Source organism: Neovison vison, chromosome X (genome assembly GCF_020171115.1).
Source record: "Neovison vison isolate M4711 chromosome X, ASM_NN_V1, whole genome shotgun sequence".
In the NCBI taxonomy this organism is placed as follows: Eukaryota; Metazoa; Chordata; class Mammalia; order Carnivora; family Mustelidae; genus Neogale; species Neogale vison.
Window position 1 is genome coordinate 46,139,983 of NC_058105.1, and position 18,271 is coordinate 46,158,253.

Sequence of the window (18,271 nt, forward strand, 5' to 3'; positions counted from 1 at the left end):
GATTACGTACCTACTTTGGTATAACTCACACTTGATTTATTTTGCATATCCTCACACATAAGAGGATAAATGTCTTTGCTTAATTTTCATACTGATTATGACTCCTGTATAAATAAAATTGTCTGGTAATGATTAACCAGTGATATCTTCTGAATAAATAAAGAAAAACAACTAGGCAGAAATCAACATAGAAAAAGAAGACTTGAACAATACTAATTATTGTTGAGCCAATTAGCCTTAATAGACATTTACAGAACACACCATTCAACAACAGAATGTACATTCTTCTCAGTGAATGTTGGGAACATTCTCCAGGATAGACTTTATGTTAGACCATGAAACAAACCTCAAAAAATTCCAAAATATAGAAATAATTGAGTGTAGTTCTTTGGTCATGAAAGGAAGAAATTAGAAACCAATAACAGAAAAATAAATTTGGGAAGCTCATAAATATGTGGAAATCAAACAACACATTTGAGTACCCAATGAATCAAAGAAAAAATAAAAAGGGAAATCAGAATACTTTGAGATAAATGAAGATGATGACACAACATACCAAAAGTTATGAGATGCAGATAAAGCAGTGCTTAGATGGAAATTTATTGTTGTAAATGTTAATATTAATAAACAAAAAAGATTTAAAACCAGTGATTTAAACTTTCCCCTTAGGATACTAGATAAAGAAGAGCAAACTGAACATAATGCAGCCAAAAAAGAAGGAAATAATAAAGACTGGAGTGGAAATTAATGAAATCAAATACAAAGAAAATAATAAAGAAGATGAATGAAACCAAAAGCTGGTTCTTTGAAAAGATTAACAAAATTGGCAAACTTTCATTTTTTTAATCTACAAGAAATTTATTTTTAATTTAATTTTATTTTTTTTCAGTGTTCCAAGATTCAGAGTCCAGAGAGTGTTCCAAGATTCATTGGCAAACTTTTAGATAGATTGATCAAGAAGGAAGAGATAAAATTCAAACTACTAGAATTAGATAAAAAAGTTGGAACATTACTATGATTTTAATAAAAATAAAAAGGATTATAAAAGAATACTGTGAACAATTATATGCTAATAAATTAGATAATTTACATGGAATGAACAAATTACTAGAGAGACATGAACTATAGAAATTATTCCAGAAGAGAGACAACCTAAATAGACATATGTAATAAGTGAAGAAATTGAATTAGTGAAAAAGAAATACTACCCACAAACAAAACCCCAGGTCCAAATAACTTCAGAACTGAATCATACCAAATATTTAAAGGATAGTCAGTACTTCACAAACTCTTACAAAAAACATGAAAAAAGAACAGTTCCCAAATCATTTAAAAAGGGGAGTATTGGCCTGATATCAAAACCAGACAATGATATCACAAGAAAACTAAAGATCAATAATTCTTATGAATATGAATATAAAATTTATGAACAAAATACAAACAGAATCTAGCAAACTAAAAAAGAGTTATACACCCTTACCAAGTGGGATTTATCTCAAGAATGCAAGGCTGGCTTAACACCCCAAGATTAATTAATGTAATACATTATAAAAATAGAATAATAAATAAAAACCACATGACTATTTCCCTAGACACAGGACAAAAATATTTGACAAAATCCAAGATTACTCATGATATAAAAAAATATTCAACAAACTAGGAATGGAAGGGAAAAACTTCCTCAGTTTTTTTCCTGAAAAGCCCAGTACTAAAACACACTAATGGTGAAATATTAGATGTGTTCCTTACAAGATTACAAAAATTACAAAGATTTTTTTTATTAGTACTGCTGAGCAACATTGCATCAGAGGTTTCCAGGGTGACTAGGCAAGAAAAAGAAAGGTATCCTTGGAATTGAATTGGAAAGGAAGAAGTAAAACTATATCCACAGATAATATGAACTTCCGTGTAGAAAATCCTAAGGAATCCACTATTAGAATTAATAATGACTCCAGCAAAATTGGAAGACATAAGAATAAAATGTGAAAAATCAATTGTCCTTTTACACACTTGCAATGAAAAATCTAAAATAAAATTAAAAATATAATCCCATTTACAATGGCACCTCCAAACTGAAAGTGAGAGGGTGGAAAAACATCTATCATGCTAATGGACATCAAAAGAAATCTGGAGGGGTACCTGGGTGGCTCAGTGGGTTAAGGCCTCTGCCTTTGGCTCAGGTCATGATCCCAGGGTCCTGGGATCCAGCCCCACATTGGGCTCTCTGCTTGGCGGAAAGCCTGCTTCCCTCACTCTCTGCCTGCCTCTCTGCCAACTTGTCAAATTAATAAATAAAATCTTTAAAAAAAAAAAAAGAAATCTGGAGTAGCCATACTTATACCAGAAAAACTAGATTTTATTTATTTATTTATTTATTTTTAAAGATTTTATTCATCCATTTGACACAGAGAGAGCGAGGGAGAGAGAGAGACAGAGAGACAGAGAGCAAGCACAAGCAGGGGGAATGGCAGGCAGAGGAGAAGCAGGCTCCCCACTGAGCAAGGAGCCTGATGTGGGGCTCGTTCCTGGGACCCTGGGATCATGACCTGAGCCAAAGGTGGCCATTTAACCAATTGAGCCACCTAGGTACCCCCAGACAAACTAGATTTTAAACCAAAGACTGTGATAAGAGATGAAGAAGGATACTATATCATAATAAAGGTGTCTATCCAACAAGAAGTTCTAACAATTGTAAATATTTATGCTCCCAACTTGGGAACAGCCAAATATATAAGCTAATTAATAACAAACTTAAAGAAATTCATTGATAATAATATAATAATAGAAGGTGACTTTAAGGGGTGTCTGGGTGGCTCAGTGGGTTAAAGCCTTGGCCTTCAGCTCGGGTCATGATCTCAGGGTCCTGGGATCGAGCCCCACATCGGGCTCTCTGCTCAGCAGGGAGCCTGCTTCCCCCTCTCTCTCTGCCTGCCTCTCTGCCTACTTGTGATCTCTATCTGTCAAATAAATAAATAAAATATTTAAAAATAATAAAATAAAAAATGTTATATAAAAAATAAAAAATAAAAAATGCACCAAAATGAAAAAAATAATAATAATAAAATAAACAAAATTAAATTTTTTAAAAAAGTGACTTTAACACCTAACTCACAGCAATGGAAAAAATCATCTAAGCAGACGTTCAGCAAGGAAACATTGGCTTTGAATGACAGTGGACCAGATGGACTTAACAGATATATTCAGAGAATTTCATCCTAAAGCAAAAGAATACCCATTCTTTTCAAGAGCATGTAGAGCATTCTCCAGAATAAATAACTGGGTTACAAATCAGCCCTCAACCAGTACGGAAAGATTGAGATCACACCATGCATATTTCAGATCACAACGTTATGAAACTTGAAGTCAACCACAATAAAAAAATCAGAAAGACTGCAAATACATGGAGGTTAAAGAACATCCTACTAAAGAGTGAATGGGTTAAGCAGGAAATTAAATAAGAAAATTTAAAAATACACAGGCAAACAAAAATGAAAACACAACAGTCCAGGGATGCCTGCGTGGCTCATACAGGCCTTCCTCAAGAAGCAAGAAAGGTCTCAAATACACAATCTAACCTTACACCTAAAGCAGCTGGGGGAAGAATGGCAACTGATGCCTAAAACCTGCAGAATGGGACATAATTAAGATCAGAGCAGAAATTATATAGAAATTTAAAAAAAAAAAACAAGAAAAGATCAATGAAACTAGGAGCTGGTTCTTTGAAAGAATTAATAAGATTGATAACCCTGTAGCCAGACCTACCCAAAAAAAGGAGAAAAAAATGAAATAAATAAAATCATGAATGAAAGAGGATAAATTACAACCAACACTGCAGAAATATAAATTATTGTAAGAGAAAGTGATGAGCAGTTACATGCCAACAAATTAGGCAATCCAGAAGAAATGGATACATTTCCAGAAGCATATAAACTAACAAAACTGAAACAGGAAGAAAGAAAAAATTTAAACAGACCCATAAAATGCAAAGAAATTCAGTCAGTCATCAAAAATCTTCCAACAAACAAGATTCCAGGGCCAGATGGCTCCCAGGGGAGATATACCAACAGTAATAATAATAATAATAATTCTTCCAAAACTGTTTCAAAAAAAAAGAAAAGGAAGGAAAACTTCCAAACTCATTCCATGAGGCCAGCATCACCTTCATCCCAAAACCAGGCAAAGACTCCACGAAGAGGAGAGTTAAAGACCAATATCCCTAATAAACATGGGATGCAAAAATTCACAAGATACTTAGCTAATCAAACCCAATGGTACATTAAAAGGACAATTCACCATGATCAAGTGGTATTTATTTCTGGGCTTCAGGGGTGGTTCAATATCTGCAAAACAATCAACATGATACACCACATTAATGAAAGAAAGGATAAGAACAATATGATCATCTCAATAGATGCAGAAAAAGCATTTGAAAAAGTATGGCATCCTTTCTTGATAAAAAAAAAACACCCTCAAGTAGGGATAGAAAGAACATACCTTAACATCATAAAGTCCATATATGAAAAACCTACAGCTAATATCATCCTCAATGAGGAAAAACTGAGAGCTTTTCCCCTAAGGTCAGGAATATAACAGGGATATCCACTCTCATCACTGTTGTTTGACATAGTCCTGGAAGTCCTAGCCTCAGCAATCAGACAACAAAAAGACATAAAAAGACATCCAAAAGGGGAAAGAAAAAGTCAAATTTCACTCTTCACAGAAGACATGATACTCTATGTAGAAAACCTGAAAGACTCCACCAAAAAAAAAAAATTGCTAGAACTGATTCATGAATTCATCAAAATGGCAGGATATAAAATCAATGTACAGAAATATGTTGCATTTCTATACACCAATAATGAAGCAGCAGAAATAAATCAAGGAATTGATCTCATTTACAATTTCACTAAAACTCATAAGAAACCCAGGAATAAACCCAATCAAAGAGGTAAAAGATTTGTAGCTGAAAACTATAGAACACTTATGAAAGAAATAGAAGAAGACACAAAGAAATGGAAAAACATTATATGCTCATGGATTGGGAAAAAATTGTTAAAATGTCTATACTACCCAAAACAATCTACACATTCAATGCAATCCATGTTGAAAAAGAAAAGCAAAATGGAAGGCTTCATAATTCCAGACTTCAAGCTGCATTAGAAAGCTGTACTCATCATGACAGTATGGTACTGACACAAAAACAGACATATAGATCAATGGAACAGAATAGAACACCCAGAAATGAACACCCAACTATATAGTCAACTAATCTTTCACAGAGCAGGAAAGAATATCCCATGGAAAAAATGACAGTCTCTTCAACAAATGGTTGTGGAGAAACTGGACAGCAATATGCAGAAGAGTGAAACCAGAACACTTCCTTACACCATACACAAAAATAACTTCAAAATGGATGAAAGACCTATTCATGAGACAGGAAACCATCAAAATCCTAGAGAAAACAGGCAGTAACCTCTTTGACCTCGGCCACAGCAACTTCTTACTTGATAAGTCTCCAAGAGCAAGAGAAATGAAAACAAAAATGAACTATTGAGAATTCATCAAGATAAAAATCTTCTGCACAGTGAAGGAAAGAATCAACAGAACTAAAAGGCAACTGATGGAAAGGGAGAAGATATTTATAAATGGCATACCTGATAAAGTGCTAGTATCCAAAATCTATAAAGAACTTCTCAAACTCAACACCCAAAAAACCCCAAATAATCCAGTTAATAAATGAGCAAAAGACATGAACAGACACTTTTCCAAAGAAGACATCCAGATGGCTAACAGACACATGTAAAGATGCCCACCATCATTTATCATTGAGGAAATACAAATCAAAACCACAATGAGATACTACCTCATATCTGTTAAAATGGCTAAAATTAACTGCTGGTGGGAATGCGAACTGGTGCAGCCACTTTGGAAAACAGTATGGAGGTTCCTCAAAAAGTTAAAAATAGAACTACCTTAGGACACAGCAATTGCACTATGTATATTTATCCAAAGGATACAAAAATACTGATTTGGAGGGGTACGTGTACCCCAATGTTTATAACAGCATGATCAACAATAGCTTAATTATGGAAAGAGCCCAATGTCCATCTACCAATGAATGGATAACAAAGAAGTGTTAAACACACACACACACACACACACACACACACACACACACAGGAATATTACTCAGCCATTAAAAAGAATGAAATCTTGCTCTTTACAACAAGGTGGATGGAACTAGAGCATTTGGTGGTATGTGAAATGTCAGTCAGAGAAAGACAATAGCATATGATTTCACTCAAATCAGATGAAAATAGGGGAAGGAAGGAAAATTAAAATAAGATAAAAACAGAGAGGGAGGCAAACCATAAGAGACTCTTAACTATTGAGAACAAACTGAGGGTTGCTGGAGTGGGGGTTGGTGGGGGGATGTGCTAAATGGATGATGGGCATTAAGGAGGGCACTTGTTGAGATGAGCACTGGGTGTTATATGTAAGTGATGAATTAATAAATTCTACTCCTGAAACCAATCTTACACTATATGTTAGCTAACTTGAATTTAAATTAAAAAATAAGAAAACTAAAACTAAGACAAAAAAAGGAAAAAAAGAAAATAAAATGAAAAGAAGGGTACACTAAACCAAAAACTAACAGATAGAAAGACATGACAAATATTGTATCAAAAATAAACAAATTTAAGAAAGAAATGAAGACAGGTTAAGTGTATAATAGATCTCAGACTGAGTTACTGCCTGGTTATCAGGAACGATAAAACACTACAATCTCTTATCTTCAGGAAATACAGATGATGTGGATACTTATATTTTACATGTAATCACCAAACTCCGTTTTATGTATTAGCATTTTCCTTGCTTACGGGAAAATAGCAAAATGACATTTGTCTTATACCTTGTGTACACCCTCTCTGAGAGAGGTTTTGATAACCACTGAAATGGTAAAATATGTGAGATACAATTATTAAGTTGTAGGACTTTCTTTTAAAATAAGTGCATACCTTAAATATCCTAATGAGAGTTGATCTTCAGAGTGGTTCCTGGGGGAGCACTACTCTTTCCAGCTATGTTTTGAAGGTTTCATGTTTTTAGAACACTTAGTGATACCTGAGAATTGGTTTATGACTATGCAAGAAAATTCATCATTTTAGTTGCACTGAAAACTTTTGGCAGCTTGATGTGACCTATCTCAGTCACCAAACCAACTTTACTTTGCTGTCTTTTTAGAACTAAACCATTAGGGAAGTTCAAAAGACTGCCACAGGTTCTGAATTTGTAGAAGAAAATGTTTTGAGCATTGGTAGCATCATTTAATAAAGGAGTAGTGCCTGATTTCACTACTTTGAAGTATACAGTATCATTTGGATGTATAGGTTTTATTTAATTTTTAAAAATTTAGTTTAATTGCCTTACAGCTAAATATAATTAAAAAGTCAAAGTCTATCTCTTGTTTTCTAATTTTATTTCTTTCCCTGATAGCTTTTGTATTTTATCTCAACTACTGTAGGATATTTTTGGTTGAAGGGATAGTAAGAAAAAAATGGATCCAATATTTAAGATAGAAGTAGCTTAAGGTAACAACAGCCTTTACTTTTTAAACATATTTTCATTCAAATGAACAATAAGAATTTAAAGACTGCAGACATTGTACAAAGAAATTGGAATAAATTTTATATAATAATTATGCTGAGTTTTATGCCTGCATATCACAGATATTTAAAATTGTATAATCATTTCATATATCATTTATAACTTTAAAATTTTCAGTGTCTTTTTAAAAGATGTGGGACTTGTAATTTGTACTTTGTAATTTGAAAATGTGACTGTATACCAAGGAGAAAACTGATTTTGCAACTTAATCTGCAATACTAAAGAATAGACCCAATTTTTACAAACAGTATGCTGGGTCAGTACTTGAAGAACCACTCCTAAAATAACTTAAATATTGGAGTTTTGTCATAATATTAAGATTCACCCATAGGAATTAATGTTTTTTTTGTATCAGTTTAATGTTGTATGAAATTAATATTTATAGATAAAGATATGTCAAGATTTCATGGAAAAGTTTAATTTTAAGACACAACAATTCTGAAAACAATTTGAATTTTTAAGATGTTCCTAATGAGTTAGTCATAGAGAATAATTTATTTTAAAGGTATGATACTGTGTTCCATGTCTTCCATTTATAGCTGGACTGGTTCTTAAATTTTGACAAAAGAGAGAAAATACAGATTAAAATACTGAATAATCTCAGTTTTTCAAGTATGATGCAAATTGTTTTTGGGCATGTAATGCTGTGCAATAGAACATTTTAGATTATAATTCTCAAAGCTACTGAAATCACTGGCCTTTTTTCACTCTGTTTGTCATCTCCTTTTCCTTAAGCTATTGACTTACCACCTCCTGACCCAACGTCGCACTAAGAAAACAAGACAGATAGGTTTATTGTGCAGGTCCTCCTTGTTACCGATTGTCAAGTACTTTCTGTCAGTACACTGGCAGAAGTGTTGGAAGGTGCAACTTATGTAAGTATTTTGGGGTTGTTTTTGGTTGACAGCTTCATTTAAATTATGTCACTGAACCAGAGATTATTAGTGATATAAAAGTTTTGTTAATATTTAATTTTTCTTCTGTGTTATTAAATTCTTATGTTGGTGTTTTGCACATGTTTTCGTTTTTATTTTGTTCTGAAATACTTGTGCAAATTGTAAAATAGATTAGCACATTTTCATGTTAAGAACGTGTTTCTCCTTAAATTGTTCTACAGAAGTAATTATTTTTAGGGGAAATAGTTCTTTACAGCCACTAGATTGTATTTGTTATTTTTGTACATGCATAACTAAGGTGATAAGGACCCTAATCCTGTGGAGAACACTTAACATTTGTTCTGTTTGAAATTTTCCTATACATTATTACTGAAAATTATGAAGGAAGTGTCATGAAATCTAGTTTAGAGAGAATACAGTAAACATGACATGACTTAAAAGTTGAGTAGAGATCATTTCTGAGGACAAAAGTTGAATATTGCCAGTACCAAAAAATGGAAACACAGTGGCAGCATTCACACTGTGTAAATATTGCAGAGAATACAAAAGACAGGCAACCTGCTCTCATGGAGATACACAGTTTTTCTCTGTTTTAAGTAGCTGGATGGGGAAAAATGGTCTAAAATATGAAATGCAACATGAATACTGTATTGAAAACTGTGCCAAGATTACTCAAATTCTAGTTATTAATCATCAAAGTTTAATTGCTCCATCATTTTATTTTAAAAGGGGATACTGAATGTCAGAAAATCTGTAATATGTTTGAGAGATGTAAATAACGTATATAGACTTGTATGTGATGGAATGGGAAATATTTAAATTCTAGGGGTTTTTTTTAAAGGAAGAAACGGAATGTTTATTTAAAAAATTAATTAATAGTTATGTTTGGCCATGAAAAAAAAGAAAGAAATGAACAAAATAGTAACTATAAATCTTTCTTGACAATAATTCCAAAGTGAATTACCATATGACCCAGCAATACCAGTCCTAGATATATGCCAGAAAAAAATTTTTGAAAATAGGTATTCAACAAGAATATGTAAACAGATTTTCTTAGCAGCACTATTGCCAATAGCCAGCAGATAGAAATGATCCAAATGTCCATCAGCTGCTACGTGGATAAGGAAAATGTGGCATATCTATACAATGTAAGGAGGAATGAAGTGCAAATATATGCTATAACATGGGTGAATCTTGAAAACATTATGTTAAGCAAAAGAAACTACAGATAATAGGTCATGAATCACATGACTTCACTTTTTTTAAAAAGATTTTATTACTTTATTTGACAGAGAGACACAGTGAGAGAGGGAACAGAAGCAGGGGGAGTGGGAGAGGGAGAAGCAGGCTCCTCATGGAGCAGGGAGCCCGACACGGGGCTCGATCCGAGGACCCTGGGATCATGACCCAAGCCAAAGGCAGATGCTTAACGACTGAGCCACCCAGGTGCCCCACATGACTTCATTTATATGAAATATCAAGAATATGAAAATCTGTAAAGACAGAATGCAGATTAGTGGTTGCCAGAGTTTGTGGGGAGGGAGAACTGGGGATTGATTATTTAATATACATGGAGTTTTCTCTTGGGTTGTGAAAAATTTCTGAAACTAGATAGAGGTGATGATTAGAAAACACTATAAATGTACGAACTGCCACTGAGTCAATGAATTTTCAAATGGTCAAAATGTTGAATTTTATGTTAGGTAACTTTTACCTCAATTTAAAAAGAAGTATGATTTAGATAGTGTGACAGAGGGAATTCAAAACTGCTCCCAAACCTCACCACAAAGAAGATTACATGCCCCTGGTTATTCAATCAAATGCTAATGAAGATACTTCTGTGATTCAATTTTGTACATGGAATTGAAGTCCTGAATGAGTTGACCTTAAAATGTTGATATTATCTGGGTGGATTTGATTTACTCACAAATGCCATTCAAAAGTAGACAATTATCTCCAGCTGATTGCAGAAGTAGCAGTTAGATAAATTCTAAGTATGCAAGGGATTTAAAATAAGTGTAGTTTTTTTTTCCTGCTGGGAATTAGGGGACCATGTGATTAAATATGAGAAGAATCTCTATTTGCTAAAAGCTGTTCCTGGGTATATACTAGTAAGAAAACTGGGATCCCAGGACCTGACGGATTCCCTGGGGAATTCTACCAAACCTTCCAAGAAGAAATAACACCTATTCTCCTGAAGCTGTTTCAAAAAATTGAAGCAGAAGGAAAACTTCCAGACTCTTTCTATGAAGCCAGCATTACCCTGATCCCCAAACCAGGCAAGGACCCTACCAAAAAGGAGAATTTCAGACCAATATCACTGATGAATATGGATGCTAAGATTCTCAACAAGATCCTAGCCAACAGGATCCAACAGCACATTAAAAAGATTATACACCATGATCAGGTGGGATTCATCCCTGGGCTACAAGGATGGTTCAACATTCGCAAATCAATCAATGTGATACAACAAATTAATATGAGAAGAGAGAAGAACCACATGGTCCTCTCAATTGATGCAGAAAAAGCATTTGACAAAATCCAGCATCCGTTCCTGATTAAAACGCTTCAAAGTATAGGGATAGAGGGAACATTCCTGAACCTCATCAAATCTATCTATGAAAGACCCACAGCAAATATCATCCTCAATGGGAAAAAGCTTGCAGCCTTCCCACTGAGATCAGTAACACGACAAGGATGCCCACTCTCACCACTCTTGTTCAACATAGTATTAGAAGTCCTAGCAACAGCAATCAGACAACAGAGAGAAATAAAAGGTATCCAAATTGGTAATGAAGAAGTCAAACTCTCTCTCTTCGCAGATGACATGATTCTTTATATGGAAAACCCAAAAGACTCCAACCCCAAACTACTAGAACTCATACAGCAATTCAGCAACGTGGCAGGATACAAAGTCAATGTGCAGAAATCAGTGGCTTTCTTATACACTAACAATGAAAATACAGAAAGGGAAATTAGAGAATCGATTCCATTTACTATAGCACCAAGAACCATAAGATACCTGGGAATAAACATAACTAAAGAAGTAAAGGATCTATACTTGAGGAACTATAGAACACTCATGAAAGAAATTGAAGAAGACACAAAAAGATGGAAGACCATTCCATGCTCTTGGATCGGAAGAATCAACATTGTTAAAATGTCTATACTGCCTAGAGCAATCTATACTTTTAATGCCATTCCGATCAAAATTCCACCGGCATTCTTCAAAGAGCTGGAGCAAATAATCCAAAAATTTGTATGGAATCAGAAGAGACCCCGAATCGCTAAGGAAATGTTGAAAAACAAAAATAAAGCTGGCGGCATCACCTTACCTGATTTCAAGCTTTATTACAAAGCTGTGATCACCAAGACAGCATGGTACTGGCATAAAAACAGACACATAGACCAGTGGAACAGAGTAGAGAGCCCTGATATGGACCCTCAACTCTATGGTCAATTAATCTTCGACAAAACAGGAAAAAATATACAGTGGAAAAAAGACAGTCTCTTCAATAAATGGTGCTGGGAAAACTGGACAGCTATATGTAGAAGAATGAAACTCGACCATTCTCTTACACCGTACACAAAGATCAACTCAAAATGGATAAAAGACCTCAACGTGAGACAGGAATCTATCAGAATCTTAGAGGAGAACATAGGCAGTAATCTCTTTGATATCAGCCAGAGCAACTTCTTTCAAGATACGTCTCCAAAGGCAAAGGAAACAAAAGCGAAAATAAACTTCTGGGACTTCATCAAAATCAAAAGCTTCTGCACAGCAAAGGAAACAGTCAAAAAAACAAAGAGGCAACCCACGGAATGGGAGAAGATATTTGCAAATGACAGTACAGACAAAAGGTTGATATCCAGGATCTATAATGAACTCCTCAAACTCAACCCACACGAAACAGACAAACACATCAAAAAATGGGCAGAAGATATGAACAGACACTTCTCCAATCAAGACATACAAATGGCTATCAGACACATGAAAAAATGCTCATCATCATGAGCCCTCAGGGAGATTCAAATTAAAACCACATTGAGATATCACCTTACACCATTTAGAATGGCCAAAATTAACAAAACAGGAAACAACATGTGTTGGAGAGGATGTGGAGAAAGGGGAACCCTCTTCCACTGTTGGTGGGAATGCAAGTTGGTGCAGCCTCTTTGGAGAACAGTGTGGAGATTCCTCAAGAAATTAAAAATAGAGCTTCCCTACGACCCTGCAATTGCACTCCTGGGTATTTACCCTAAAGATACAGATGTCGTGAAAAGAAGGGCCATCTGTACCCCAATGTCTATAGCAGCAATGGCCACAGTCGCCAAACTATGGAAAGAACCAAGATGCCCTTCAACGGATGAATGGATAAGGAAGATGTGGTCCATATACACTATGGAGTATTATGCCTCCATCAGAAAGGATGAATACCCAACTTTTGTAGCAACATGGACGGGACTGGAAGAGATTATGCTGAGTGAAATAAGTCAAGCAGAGAGAGTCAATTATCATATGGTTTCACTCATTTGTGGAGCATAACCAATAGCATGGAGGACAAGGGGCGTTAGAGAGGAGTAGGGAATTTGGGTAAATTGGAAGGGGAGGTGAACCATGAGAGACTATGGACTCTGAAAAACAGTCTGAGGGGTTTGAAGTGGCGGGGGGGTGGGAGGTTGGGGTACCAGGTGGTGGGTATTATAGAGGGCACGGATTGCATGGAGCACTGGGTGTGGTGAAAAAATAATGAATACTGTTTTTCTGAAAATAAATAAATTGGAAAAAAAAAGTATACTATACTAAGACATAATGACATAAAAAACGGAATGTCAAAGAAATGTGAAGCACTATGGTGAAATTACAAATTATTCTCAGGCAAAAAAAAAAAAAAAGAAAACTGGGATCCCAGTCTTAAATTCCCAAGGCACTGAATTCTGTCAGTATCAACAATGTGCTTGAAAGCAGATTTTTTTCCTCTAGGTTTGCCACTAGATGAGGACACAGCAAGCCAACACCTTGATTTTAGCCTTGTGATTGTCTGAGAAGAGAACCTAGCCATGCTGTGCCTGATTTCTGACCTCTAGAAACTGTAAGATAGTAAATTTTGTTGTAAATGCCTCTAAGTTTGTGGTAATTTGTTAACAGCAATAGTAAACTAATAAACGTTTTACTAATTTTAATGACATGGAGTTATTTCCAAATATACTGTTAAGTTGAAAAAATTTAAGTCCCAGAAGAGTATATATGGTTCAATTACAATATGTGCAAATATATATATATGATGTGTTATTTTTAATAACATTTTAATAAAGAAAACAGCTTTCCTAATGTGTATAAGATTAGAAAAGCCATTTGAATCATCTTTATTTCTACTATAGAAGGGAGATTTATCTTAAACCATTCTTACTAATATTATCAAGAAAAACTGAGATTTAGTAACATTTCAGTACAAAGCTTTGTTTAAGAAAGCTTACTAAGCCTAAAAAGGGATGTGTTATATCAGCGGATAGAATTTTTTTTTAAAGATTTTATTTATTTATTTGACAGAGAGAGATCACAAGTAGGCAGAGAGGCAGGCAGAGAGAGAGAGAGGAGGAAGCAGGCTCCCTGCTGAGCAGAGAGCCCGATGCGGGACTGGATCCCAGGATCCTGAGATCATGACCTGAGCCAAAGGCAGCGGCTTAACCCACTGAGCCACCCAGGCGCCCCAGCGGATAGAATTTTTAAAACAATAACTTTCCCACCAATTACTGTGTGACTCCTGCTATATTACAGTATTTCAAATATTTCAAAACATTTTAAATAACAATAGAAGAAATAATCTTGTGACCGTGAAATTTTTGCGACTTTTAGCATTAGAAAAAAATTGTATTCATTTTTTTAAAAAAATTAGTTGAGTGGTGAACAAAAGGTTCTTTTTCAGAATAAATGGGAAAAATGTAGTGACTCTAAAACTTCATTCTTCTTCAAACTTTCATCTCTCTGTTAAGCATAACTCTGTACCAACCTTAAAGGAGAAACTCACATTTATGATGTAACTCTTCCCAGATTGAGTAAAGTTTTTCTTTACATTTGTATATGCATAGAAAATTATTTCCAATAATATACATCAAGCTGGATTGTTTTATTTTTGGAAAACAATTATTAAATTTTAAAAATGTGTTTTTAGGGGCGCCTGGGTGGCTCAGTGGGTTAAAGTCTCTGCCTTCGGCTCATGTCATGATCCCAGAGTTCTGGGATGGAGCCCCACATCGGGCTCTTTGCTCAGCAGGGAGACTGCTTCCCTTCCTCTCTCTCTGCCTGCGTCTCTGCCTGCCTGTGATCTCTGTCTGTCAAATAAATAAATAAAATCTTTTAAAAAATATATATTTTTAGAAAGAACAGACAAAACGGAAGAATGGAAATTACAGATCAATGAGGGAGTGTGTGCCAATTTCAGGGTTTAGCAAAATTGTTTGCTTTTACATAAAAGTTGGAGAAATATATTCAGTTTGAAACTTTTCCCATCAACCTAAAATCTTTTTAAGTTACTCTTGTCAGAAGCTAAATAATATCCTAAATATTAAAGAACAATTTTTTTAATACTCAGATTGTACTTTATTTTGAACGGTACACAGAAAGAAAGCTCTATTGTGCCTTTGGAACAAATGTTAAAGAACAATTTTTAGTATTACTTCATCCTTGCTTGAGCTAAGAAAGTATTCCTATACATATATGCATACAAAATAAACTTTCTGAAAAATATATGGCAAACTCCTTCACTTTCTACATTACATATAACCATATTACTGTATTTTTAAAAAGCACAGTCATTAAGGAAAATAAAGATATTTAAGAATAGATGTTGAACTAGCTAAGAATTAAATAAAATAAAACAGCAAATTAAAGAAATAATTTTTAAAACTCATTAAAAGGTTCCCAAACTTGCCTGATCTTATAAATTATCTGGGGTACTTCATAAAATAAAAACTGTCATGTCCTATTCCAGATGTACTAAATTGAAACCTCCAGAAGACAAACCTTTGTAACCAGATATCATCTAAGACACTGCCCAAGAAAGGGTAGATTTGGAAAATCCTGGTAGATCAGGATTAACAAAAAAAATTTTAAAACCTGAAAATGATAAACAGAATAAATATAAAATTTTGGTGTTCAAGTGAAGGAAGTGCAAAGGAGCCATGCACAAGGATATTTCCTGAATCTGTGCTCATAACAGAAAAAAAGGGAAAAAATCTAAATGTGCATCAATAGGAAAAAAAATGAACAAGACATAAAATGGAATACTGTACTGCTGTTAAAAAACCTACATCTACCTATTCGACATAGATGAATCTCAAAAACATCATTTGTAACAAAAGCAAGTTATGTGCTTGTATATGTACGCATATATATGTATTTACATGCATATACATACATTTAAAATACATTAAAATGTCTGTATGTGTCTGTATGTATATAAACATGTATTTATATATGTTTTCAAACTATATATAGTGTAAAAGCATGGATGAATGCTTTATTTTCTCAAACTTGTTTTGCATGATTCAGTATTTCCTAAATTAATATGATTGATTACAACCTGTGTTGGTGAAGGAGTGAACAGATAATATATATTTTTTAAGATTTTATTTATTTGAAAGGCAGAGATCACAGTTAGGCAGAGAGAGGGAGAAGCAGGCTCCCTGTGGAGCTGAGAGTCCAATATGGGGCTTGATCCCAGGATTCTGGGATCATGACCTGAGCTGAAGGCAGAGGCTTTAACCCACTGAGCCACCCAGGCGTCCGAACAGATAACATTTTTGAAGGCAATCTGCATGTATACATTATTGAAACAAGGCCAAAAACTGTAAATATATTGAAATAATGCCAATATGAATAAACTGGAGGTTTGTGAAATAAATTAAGATGATTTGAACACTCTTGAAACATCAAAAACAGGTAGAGTGCTTTGTTACTAACCTGAAAAAACAGTATACTATTACATTAAAATAGAAGCATAAATTAATTATATGAATATAATAGTGAATAGAGAACATTTAGTAAGATCATATACTAAAATATTTATCTTAATGTTACAAGTTTATATATATATTTCAAATTTTAATAAGAAACTTCCAAAGTCAAAGAAAAACTAATTTTTAAGAAAATTTTATATGCAATTAATTGAACTAAAGAATTTTAAATGATCGTTTAGTCTTCAACTGACTCAAATGATTCAGAAAAAAAAATAATGTGTCCTATGTGGAGAGAAAATAATAAAGCAAATATAGTAAAACGTTAACAAGTAGGGAATACAGTGAAGGCCTTGTGGGGCTTTGAAATTATTTCATTATAATGTTCTTTAAAAAAAAACACATAATAATAGAAGGTTTTTTTAAATTTAGTTTTGGTTCTTTTTGCCTATGACATGATTCCCAAACCTACCTGATTTTAAGAATTGTGGGGCACCTGGGTGGCTCAGTCAGTTGAGCATCTGATTTCAGCTCAGGTGGTCTCGGGGTTATAGAATTGACCCCCACTTCAGGCTCCACACTCAGTGGACAATCTGCATGGGATTCTTTCTCCCTATCCCTCTGCCCCTCCCCCAACCCCTGCATGATTGCCATCTCTCTATCTCACTCTGAGATGAATAAATAAATCTTTTTAAAAAAGAATTGTGTATGGAACTTAAATACAGGGTCCCAGAGCTGGCTCCAATTTATTGAAAAAGAATCTTCAGGGAAACCTCTAGGAATCATAATCTCAGTGTCTGTTAGGATGTAGCAGGTTTAGAAAACATTACCTAATGGTAATTGTTTTTTTTACTTGAGTATACTTGACACACAATGTTACTTTAATTTCAGGTGTGGAATATAATGATCCAACTTCTCTTTATGTTATGCTATGCTCACCACAAGTCAAATAAAATAAATGAATACCATAATATAATACTAAATTATTTAAAAAAGAAAACAAAAATCAAACAAAATTTTAAAAATACAATAAACCAGATAATACTCAGTGTTGGTATACTCATGAGAAAAAAAGGAATGCTCATATGTTATAGATGCCAAATTGAGACAATATTTTTCAAGGCTGATTTCCATGACAATTAAAAGCATCCATAGTCATTTCAATGACAGTCCTAGGAATTTAATTTAATACATATTAGTATTTTTAAAACTATGTACAAAGAAGTTCAGTCAACATTGTTTGTCATAGAGAAAATTACAAATAGCTCAAGTACATATAAATATTGGAATGGATGTGTGTGTATTGTCTTTATTTTAAAGGAAAATATTTGGACTGATTTAGAGTAAAATGTGAGTAGTATATTTCTTGAGGCAGGAATAAAGCTGATATATTGTATATATGTGTATATATACTCACCGTTTCACCTCATGGGAAGACCTCAAGAGACCCTTTAAAAGGGGAACTATCAGCTTAAGTTTATAATTTAAAGTCCTTAATAGGCGCTGTTGAAGGGTCTATATTTTCAGGGTGATTCCACCCGCAGGAAAATCTGGAGGTTAAGATTTTACAACTCGAAATCCTATTTTTTAACTGAAAATAATTCTATTGTTTAATTATAACAACCAAGAATGGAATGCATGCTAATGGAAAACAAAACAAAAATAATCACCCTTTCCCAAAACAAACAAACAAACAGAAACAAAACAAAACAAAAACACAAAAAAACAAAAAACCACCCTGAAAGGGAAAT